The sequence below is a fragment of the Mustelus asterias genome, chromosome 1 (assembly GCF_964213995.1).
Source record: "Mustelus asterias chromosome 1, sMusAst1.hap1.1, whole genome shotgun sequence".
Taxonomy (NCBI): Eukaryota; Metazoa; Chordata; class Chondrichthyes; order Carcharhiniformes; family Triakidae; genus Mustelus; species Mustelus asterias.
Genome location: NC_135801.1, coordinates 103,157,900 through 103,168,490, shown reverse-complemented (window position 1 = coordinate 103,168,490; position 10,591 = coordinate 103,157,900). Strand labels below are relative to the sequence as shown.

At 43.6% G+C, this 10,591-nt stretch overlaps 1 protein-coding gene across 2 annotated transcripts in view; it reads left to right on the top strand.

Annotated features, from left to right (window-relative positions):
* Positions 1-273: 273 nt before the first annotated feature.
* Positions 274-10,591, top strand: part of arap2 (ArfGAP with RhoGAP domain, ankyrin repeat and PH domain 2) — a 361,519-nt gene continuing 351,201 nt past the window's right edge. For both annotated transcript variants that reach the window (XR_013498288.1, XM_078215698.1), the window contains exon 1: positions 274-479. The gene's annotated coding sequence lies outside the window, so the exon portion shown is untranslated. The remainder of the gene's footprint in view (positions 480-10,591) is intronic.

Below are 10,591 nucleotides of genomic sequence, written 5' to 3'. Positions count from 1 at the left end.
ACCGAGTGTGATGACTGGGGGATTTTCACCGTAACTTCATTGCAGTGTTAATATAAGCCTACTTGTGACACTAGTAAAACAAACTTAAAAACTTTTAAACTTAAACTTTTAAACACTGCCTGAGAGCAAGTCCAAATCCTGTTGAGACATTGCACTGTGCGCTTGTCACGCAGCGCCATCTAAAGTCGTGACCAAGTGGCCGGGGGACGGTCCTCCGAAAGTTTGCCACTTCCTGCTTCGCTCCACTTCGTGCGGTCACCGCTGGTGGGCGGTGTGATGGTGAGAGCAGAAATTAGCAGCCTAAACGCTGTATTTGTGTTCAATGAAATGCTAGCTGGTAACCGCAATCAAGTACCGAGTATATTTCCCCGCGAGGAGGGCAAATAAAACAATTTGTGCGTGGTTCTGAGCGGATCTCAAGTGAACAGCGCGTTAAGCGGAGGGAGCCTCACAGGTTTCTCAGGGCAGTCCTGGCTCAGGTAGGTTGTATCTTAAAGTGTGTGAGAGACGTATGGAATCGGGCTGGGCCACACATGCATTTTCACACAACTTGCAACAAAGCGCAGAATTGTCTAAAAAGTGCATCCATATCATGAATTAGTTTGTGTCTGTAAGTGTTGGAAAATAGCTATGATTAATTTAGACAAATGTAATTAACTTTTGTCACTTCCTTGCTCAAATTGTCAAAGCAATGAAATCGATTTCATCTGCTACTTAGTCCCTGAATTTTTTTAAATGACTGCCTCACTGTTTATTTTTACCTTCATTCCAGAAAGTCTTATCAACTTGCTTTAGGTTGGGGACAGCTTTAGACATGATAGGTGTTCAGGAAGTGTCTGTATATATTTCACAATCAGTTCTTGTCTTGCGGTGTGAGTAATTCGCAAGCCAGGTACCATTTTTAGCTTTCTAAATGGATGTATCAAAAGAAAGTAAGATCACAGGAGCCTTGACGAGTCACTGCACCCCTTACATTTCCTTCCAAGATGTGATTGTAAATATCAGTTGTGTGGTAACGTCATTACTTACTTGATCAAGTTTACTGCGCCAAATTTAAGTCAAGTTCTTTGTAGCAACCCATCTGCTCAAGTATGTATTTACCCTAATGACTAGTGAATGCCAAGAATCAAATCCATCCCACAAATTTCTCAAGTTAAAAGTAAAACAGAGCAGGTGCTGGCAGTTGGATACAAAACCAGCAATATTGGGGGCAGACAGCAGGTCAGAGGATCATTTGCTTTGCCCAGCTTCCACAATGTTTGTGCGTCTGCCCTTCAAAAGTTTAGTAAATCAAGTAGGCAGATCCTTACTCTCGTAGAAATGAGAGGCTTACAAGACTGTGTGACCAATGCCCCTTTTTGCTACATTAGCTTTTAAAGTACGGTGTATTTGTTTAAATGGAGCAAGTGACATAATTAGGTTCCAACACACACTGGTTACTGTAGCCAACCTTATTGCTGAGCTGAACTGTTGCACATGGTTGCTGAACCATAACTGGCATTGTCAATGTGTTAATTCAGTTGTTGAGCACATACTGCTGCTAATGTCAATCGTTTTGATATTCCGAGTGGAACTTGATGCTGAGATATTTGAAACGATTCTGGACTTTGGTGACTCTGAAAGCAGAAGTTGAAACGAAACCATCCCTTTCAAAGAATCAATCTCCCAAATATTACATTTCTAATTTGAAAGTAAACTGTTGGCTCAAAGTTGATGAACCCCATTCTGTATAAAACAACAGCTGGGAGGCATATTCCAGCTGTAAACCTAATTCAATGTTTCTGCGAGGAAATGCTTCTTTGTATAGAAGGCATAAAGCAATGTGGGTCACTACTCCTACACATCTGTAACTCATTTCTGGATGACTTTAGAAAATAAATCGATTTTTTTTTTCCCCCACTATTTTTTGTCTACAAGAGCCAGTTTTGTGTGTGTATATATATTTATACCCACATAAAAATTGAGAAGATTGTTCAGAAAATATATGGGATCCTTGGCTTTATCAGTAGAGGAACTGAGCATGAAAGTGAGGAAGTTATGCTGAACCTTTATAAAACCCCAGTTATGTCTTGTCTGGGGTATTGCTGTTCAAATCTGGGTACCACATTTTAGGAAGAATGTCAAGACCTTGAAAGGAATGAAAATGAGATTTGCTTGAATGGTACCAGGAATGAGGGCCCTTATTTGTGTGGATAGACTGGAGAAGAAGCTGTGAGATCAGAAGAGGTTAAGGGGAGACCTAACTGAGCTGTTTAAAAATCATGATTAGTTTTGATCGAGTTAATAAGGAAAAACTGTTTCCAGTGGCAGAAGGGAAGGTAAGCAAAGGACAATGTTGGATAAAGTTGCAATATGTGGAAACAATGTTTGTTATCACTGAGTTATTGTGATTTGGAATACAATGGCTGAAGAAGATTCATTAGAATATTCAAAAGAGAATTGGATTACGACATGAAGGGAAAATAATGACATGGCCATGGAGAGAGAAGAGTGGAATGAATTGTATAACTCTACTAAAGGCTGTGATAGACAGCCAGATTGTTAATCAGTAAATAAATCAAGGCTTGCAGGTATAAGGCGGGAACGTGGAGTTGGAGATTATTATTTCAGATCAATCATGATCTCATTGAATGACAACAGATGTGATGGGCCAAATGGCCTACTTCTGTTCTTACATCTTATGGCCTATATGAGTCTACACAGTAAGAAGTCTACACAGTAAGAAGTCTAACAACACCAGGTTAAAGTCCAACAGGTTTATTTGGTAGCAAAAGCCACTAGCTTTCGGAACAGGCTGTTCCTTCGTCAGGTGGGTGGGAGTTCTGATCACAAACAGGGCTCAAAGACACAAACTCAATTTACATGAATAATGATTGGAATGTGAGTCTTTACAGCTAATCAAGTCTTAAAGGTACAGACAATGTGAGTGGAGGGAGCATTAAGTACAGGTTTAGGAGATGTGTATTGTCTCCAGACAGGACAGCTAGTGAGATTTTGCACATCCAGGCAGTTGTGGGGGTTACAGATAGTGTGACATGAACCCAATATCTCGGTTGAGGCTGTCCTCATGTGTGCGGAACCTGGGGGGCTATCAGTCTCTGCTCAGCGACTCTGCGCTATCGTGTGTCATGAAGGCCGCCTTGGAGAACGCTTACCCGGAGATCAGAGGCTGAATGCCCGTGACCGCTGAAGTGCTCCCCAACAGGAAGAGAACAGTCTTGCCTGGTGATTGTCGAGCGGTGTTCATTCATCCGTTGTCGTAGTGTCTGCATGCTCTCCCCAATGTACCATGCCTCGGGACATCCTTTCCTGCAGCCTCTGGAGGTATCTGTTGTGATGAGGGGGACCTCCAGACACTGAAACATGCCCTCATAAGAACAGGATATGGCGCTCGACTCATCGATCGACAGTTCCGACGCGCCACAGCGAAAAACCGCACCGACCTCCTCAGAAGACAAACACGGGACACAGTGGACAGAGTACCCTTCGTCGTCCAGTACTGCCCCGGAGCAGAGAAGCTACGGCATCTCCTCCGGAGCCTTCAACATGTCATTGATGAAGACGAGCATCTCGCCAAGGCCATCCCCACACCCCTACTTTTTGCCTTCAAACAACTGCACAACCTCAAACAGACCATTGTCCGCAGCAAACTACCCAGCCTTCAGGAGAACAGTGACCACGGCACCACACAACCCTGCCACAGCAACCTCTGCAAGACGTGCCGGATCATCGAAACGGATGCCATCATCTCATGGGAGAACACCATCCACCAGGTACATGGTACATACTCTTGCAAATCAGCCAACGTTGTCTACCTGATACGCTGCAGGAAAGGATGTCCCGAGGCATGGTACATTGGGGAAACCATGCAGACGCTACGACAACGGATGAATGAACACCGCTCGACAATCACCAGGCAAGACTGTTCTCTTCCTGTTTGGGAGCACTTCAGCGGTCACGGGCATTCACCCTCTGATCTCCGGGTAAGCATACTCCAAGGCGGCCTACACGATAGCGCAGAGTCGTTGTGCAGAGACTGATAGCCAGGTTCTGCACACATGAGGACGGCCTTAACCGGGATATTGGGTTCATGTCACACTATCTGTAACCCCCACAACTGCCTGGATGTGCAAAATCTCACTAGCTGTCCTGTCTGGAGACAATGCACATCTCTTTAACCTGTGCTTAATGCTCCGTCCACTCACATTGTCTGTACCTTTAAGACTTGATTTGCTGTAAAGACTCACATTCCGATCATTATTCATGTCAATTGAGTTTGTGTCTTTGAGCCCTGTTTGTGATCAGAACTCCCACCCACCTGATGAAGGAACAGCCTGTTCCGAAAGTTAGTGGCTTTTGCTACCAAATAAACCTGTTGGACTTTAACCTGGTGTTGTTAGACTTCTTACTGTGTTTACCCCAGTCCAACGCCGGCATCTCCACATCATGACTATATGAGTCTACACAGGCCTGGTGTGACAAATGTCCTCCTGTGCTGTATCATTCTTTGATTCTGTACTTTAACCACTCATTTGAGAAATCTATCAGAGTTTGAAACAATCAATATGTAATGCAGTTACCGCTGTAAAGCAGATGAATGTGAAATACGACAGCAATGAGATGAATAACCACTGAAGCTGTTTCTTGATGATAACATTTGAGGAAGGATTGTTTGCAGTTTATCATTATTGATGACAAATCACAAGCAGGAAAACAATTGCATTGCCCAACACAACTGGGCAGACAGTGGCACAATGGTTAGCACTGCTGCCTCACAGCGCCAGGGACCTGGGTTCAATTCCCAGCTTGGGTCACTGTCTGTGTGGAGTCTGCATGTTCTCCCCATGACTGCATGGGTTCTTCCGGGTGCTCCGGTTTCCTCCCACAGTCCAAAGATGTGCAGGTTAGGTGGATTGGCCGTGCTAAATTGTCCCTTAGTGTCAGGGGGACTAGCTAGGGTAAATACATGGGGTTATGGCCTGGGTGGGATTGTGGTCGGTGCAGACTCGATGAGCCAAATGGCCTCCTTCTGCACTGTAGGATTCCATGACAACTAAGCATGGTCTACTTAGGATGTGTGCCATCATGATTTGGATGAACCTATTTGCAAAACAATGAGGGGATTGGACAGAGTAGGTAATCTCGCCAATGTCATTTCATTTTCCTGTCACGGTGGCACAGTGGCTCGCACTGTTGCCTCACAATGCCAGGGACCTGGGTTCGATTCCAGCCTTGGATGACTGTGTGAGGTTTGCGTGTTCTCCCCGTGTCTGTGTGGGCTTCCTTTGGGTGCTCCAGTTTCCTCCCAAAAGGCGTTGATGTTCAGGTTAGGTTGATTTTCCAGGCTAAATTGCCATTACCCAAAGATGTGTAGGTGAGGTGTTTTTGCCATGGTAAAAAAAATTTTGCCATGGTTATGGGGATAGGGCCAGGGGGTGGCCTGGGTAAGATGCTCTTTTGGAGGGTTGGTGCAGACTCGATGAACTGAATGGCCTCCTTCTGAACTGTAGGGATTCTATTATTCTAGAATCAACGTAGTTTCATAGCTAACACATGGCAGTGAATTGGTTAGCACTCTCACAGTACCTTGTAAATAGATTTATGATCCTTTTCATTGCATGTACAGCACAGAAACAGACCATTCACCCCAATTTGTCTCAGCAAGGGTTTATTCTCCATACAAGTCACCTCCGTGCAAGCTTACAGTATATTGTTCCATTTCTTTACTTCCTGATACTTGTCTAGTTTCCCTTTTGAAAGTATCTAAGCCACTTGCCTCAATCACTCATACGAAAGCAAAGGGCCATTGATGCTAGGTATCTGAAATGAAAACTGAAAATGCACAGCACAAGAACACAAGAAATAGAAGCAAGAATCAGCCACCAGGCCCTTCAAGCCTGCCCCGCCATTCAATACGATCATGGCTGGTCTATGCCAGCCTCCTCCTTTTCTGTGCCAGTTCCCCGCAGCCCTCTCTATTCCTCATCTATCAAATATTTGTCCACCTCCACTTTAAATACTTCTAATGATTCAGCCTCCACTACCCTTTGGGCAGAGAATTCCAGAGATTCACCACCCTCCGTGAGAAGAAATTTCCACGCACCTCAGTTTTAAATGACTGGCCCTTTATCTTGTAGCTATGTCCTCTTGTTTGAGACTCTCCCACATGTGAAAACATCTCATCATCTACCCTGTCAAACCCTCTCAGGATCCTACATGTTTGAATAAGATTATCCCTCATTCTTCGAAACTCCACGGAATAGAGATGTAGACTATTTAGTCTCTCTTGCTAGGACAACCCTCTCATCCCAGGAATTAGCCCGGTGAATCTCCTTTAGACTGCCTCCAATGTTACTATATCCTTTTAAAGGTAAGGGGGCCAAAACTGTGTGCAGTATTCCAGTTAAGGCCTCACCAACACCCTGTACAATTGCAGTATCACCTCCCTATTTTTAAACCCCAACCCCTTTGCAATAAAGACCAAAAAGCTGCTAACCTTCTTAACTACTTGCCAGCATTTTGTGATTAGTCCAGTTAGCTGGACATCTGGTTTGTGATGCTAAGTGACGCCAGCAGTGTGGGGTCAATTCCAATATCGGCTGAAGCTATCCATGAAGACCCTGCCTTCTCAACCTTGCCCCTTGCCTGAAGTGTGGTGACCCGCAGGTTAAATCACCACGTCTGCTCTCCCTCAAAAAAGAGAGAGCAGCCTATGGTCCTCGGGGACTATGGCAATTTCCACTTCTTAATTTTCAGTGAAGAAACAAAATATATATCTCAATGAGGTGTGAATGGCTGGATAACAGCCATCCAAATACCAAGTTTTTTTTTGTTTCATGGGACATAGCTGTTGCTGGCAAGAGCAGCATCTTTATTGCCTTTGGGAAGGTGGAGGTGAGCCATCATCTTGAACTGCTGCAATCCATGTGGTTCAGATACACCCACATAACTGTTGGGGAGGAAGTTCCAGGATGTTGATCCAGCGACAGTGAAGGAACAGTGATATAGTTCAAGTTAGGATGGTGCGTGATTTGGAGGGGAACTTGCAGGTTGTGGTGTTCCCGTGCATCTGCTGCCCTTGTGGAGGTCATGGGTTAGGAAGGTGCTGTCGAAGGAGCCATTGTGAGTTCCTGCTGTACATCCTGTGAAGAAATAAAGGAGAAAGAAACTGAACCAGCAGAAAAAAAACTCAATATAAAATGGAGGCAAAGGTTACGAGCTTAAATTGTTGAACTCAGTGTTGAGTCCAGGATGCCAAGTCAAATGATGAGGCACTGTTCCTCAAGCTTGTCTTGCAGTGAAACAGGCCAAGGACAGAGGGGAGTGGGAGACAGGTGGAGAATTGAAATGACAGCAGCCTTATGCTTGTGGTCTGAATGAAGGTGTACCACAAAGCGGTCACCCTGCCTTTGTTTCATCTTTCCAGTGCAGTGGAGACCATATTATGAGCAGTGAATACAACATACTAAATTGATTGATACATATGAAGCGCTGTTTCACTTTTAACGTTAGGGTCCTTGGATTGTGCAAAAAACAGGTGTTGCATCTCCTGTACCTGAAAAGAAAGCCCTCATCTGCATTGCAAGGATGACTATATTTCATATTGATTGTATGTGAACTAGATTGAGATGTTTGCATTTTCATAAAGTTTTACAGCATAAAAGAGGCCTTTCATCCCATTATGTCTGTGCCGGCCATCAAGTACCTATCTATCCTAATCCTCTTTTCTAGCACCTAGCCCCTAGCCTTGCATGCCATGGCATTTCAAGTGCTCACCTGAATGCTGCTTAAATATTGTGACGATTTCTGCCCTCTACCAACCTTTCAGGCAGTGAGTTCCAGATTTCCACCACCCTCTCGGTGAAAGAATTTTTCCTCAAATCCTCTCAATCTTCTGTCCCGACCTTAAATCTTTGCCCCCTAGTTATTGACCCCTCTACCAAGGGGAAAGGTTCCTTCCTATCTACCCTATCTATATCCTTCATAATTTTGTGCACCTCAATCTGGTCCCCCCTCAGCCTCCTCTGCTCCAAGGAAAATAACTCCAGCCTAACAAGCGCCTCTCCATAGCTGAAACGCTCCAGCCCAGGCGACATCCTGGTGAATCTCTTCTACACCCTCTCCAATGCGATCACATCCTCCCTATAGTGTAGCGACCAGAGCTGCACACACATTCTAGCTGTGGCCTAACAAGTGTTTTATACAGCTCCATCGTAACTTCTCTGATCTTATTTGCTATAGTACATATTTTCTTTTCCTTTCACTGATTACTATTAAACATTTTTTTTGATTGAAAGCCTATTCATTTGACTGTTGGTTTTGGTTAACACGTGACTGATGTGTTAAACAGAACTATAACAATGAAACCTGGTTCTTCAATCAAGTTTGCCTGTATCATTGCTTCCCCTCCTCGGCAGTGTTCTGACTGGATAACCTTTGGTTTATGTTATTTCCCTTTTTTTTGACATTCTTCGCATTGTATGATGTGATGTCAGTTGAACTATGTATCAATATACAGTTTCAAGTATCCTTCATTTTTTATAAGTTGATGTGGCTTTGAGGGAATCTCTACTGTATTTCCTCTTGCAAATGCATGTGGGTGAAGGATAATCAGTAAGAATGGAACAATGTAGACAGATTATTTAGGAGATATAATGCCTACTATTGCTTGCTGGGGGCCAAGGCCAATTTTTGAAAATATTTATTGTTCTTTGAGCTTATTTAACCTTGCTGAGAACATTTGTGTCCTTCTCTGTCAATGATAATTTTTTTCCATCAATGATTTTTTTTAATCCATGCTTTATGGTGCATATAAAACTCCTCTGTAAGGCTAATTTCATAAATACAAAAGAGCTGTGAAAACTGACAGTATTTGGTTGCTGATATCAAAGGCACTGACCTAACATTGATCAAAGTCACTTGGTAGTACAGAACTGAGTATTGCTGAGAAAAGAGAGACACTTCCCATGCCTTGACCAATCAGAATTGACCTTGCTGGTGCAAATTTAAGCATAAACCTGGCAGTTCACTGTTCCCTGCTACATTCTCCATGGCAACAACTCAACAAATCAGAGTCCAACCAATTACTATCCTCTACTCGTGCAGTATAAATTGTTGTTCCCTGTTGATACTTGGTATTCTTGAAAATCTGTCCTGATGAGTGCAGCATGTCTCCCTTTTCAGCAATTGATGAAAGTAGTTCCGTTGTTTACATGAATTAATAAAATAGTCCTATAGTTTACGTACATCAAGAAGCATTGTTCAACTATCATAGTTTAGATAGTAATATAAAAGCTATCTGAAGTCTGTTTTTCCACCACCACTTCCCAATGTCCTTTAAAAGGTCATTTTCCAGCATATATCATTCATTGGTCTTCTGGGAAGTGTGTCCAAATTGCTCCTTTTAATTTAGGCAGCAGAAAGACTTGAGAACAGTGAGACAAGGTAGTGATTTACGGGCAGTTCAACCTGTTCACACAGTTAAGGACTTATTCAGTTGTACATCAGGGATGCAACCCTCAGACTTACAGGAGCCAAAATAGGGACTGCACAACGATGGCCACTGAAGAATGAATAGCTGGCTGGCTGGACAATGGTAAGTCACTTTTGTTTGGGATGTGGGTGTTAATAACAAGGTAGCATTTATTGCCTATCTCTCTTTTTGAGGTTTTTTAAAAAGGCATTAGGGTCCACCATGGAATGTGGTTGGAAATAGGCCGGACCACGTAGGGGCAGCAACTTCCCTTTGTATAAAAGCAAAATACTGCGGATGCTGGAATCTGAAACAAAAACAGAAAATGCTGGAAAATCTCAGCAAGTCTGACAGCATCTGTGGGGAGAGAATAAAGCTAATGTTTCGAGTCTGGGTGACCGTTCTGTCTCCAACTCACCCCATGTGGACTCCAAATAAAGTTCCGCCCCTCATCTTTCGAATCCACGCAGGATTACAGGTATCCCCAGGACATACAACGTTCCTCTGACTGCTATTCTCGCCGCATCCTGAGATCCACGCTCAGTGCCATGCGCTGCCATATGCACATCCTCGATATCTCTCTCCAGCAGCACCGATTCACTCTTTCTCAAAGCTCTCCTGGCCCCCAGTTTAACTTCTCTTTTGATGAGCATTCTTGAACCAGTTTGATTTTTAATGGCAATCTGGCAGTTTTTGTGGTTACTTTGTTTTCTGGTGGTAGCCTGCAGTTTACTAAATTCATTCAATTTATGTTTGAACTTCTGATCTTTGGGTTGCTAGCTTGTAACCCTTACCCCACCATACTCAAATGGGAACTTGAGCATTGAAAGCAGTGGTGAGGGTGCAGTTAAATAGGTCACAGTGGTAGAGGTGTTGGGACGGATATTATACCAGCTGTTGTGCCAGAGTAGAGATCATTCTGAGTTCAAATAAAAGGTCAAGGGAACAAGGGAGAGTTCTTTCTTAATATATTCCTCTAAAGATGAATGGTATGCATGGTGAAGTTATGAAAAGGTAGTGATGAAGATGCTGTGAAAGAGATAAGGATGTGGTGGAAAATAGCAGACTCAAGGTGCTGGTCTGATCGTAAGTCAGCACACTTCCTTCTGCGTTCTTTGT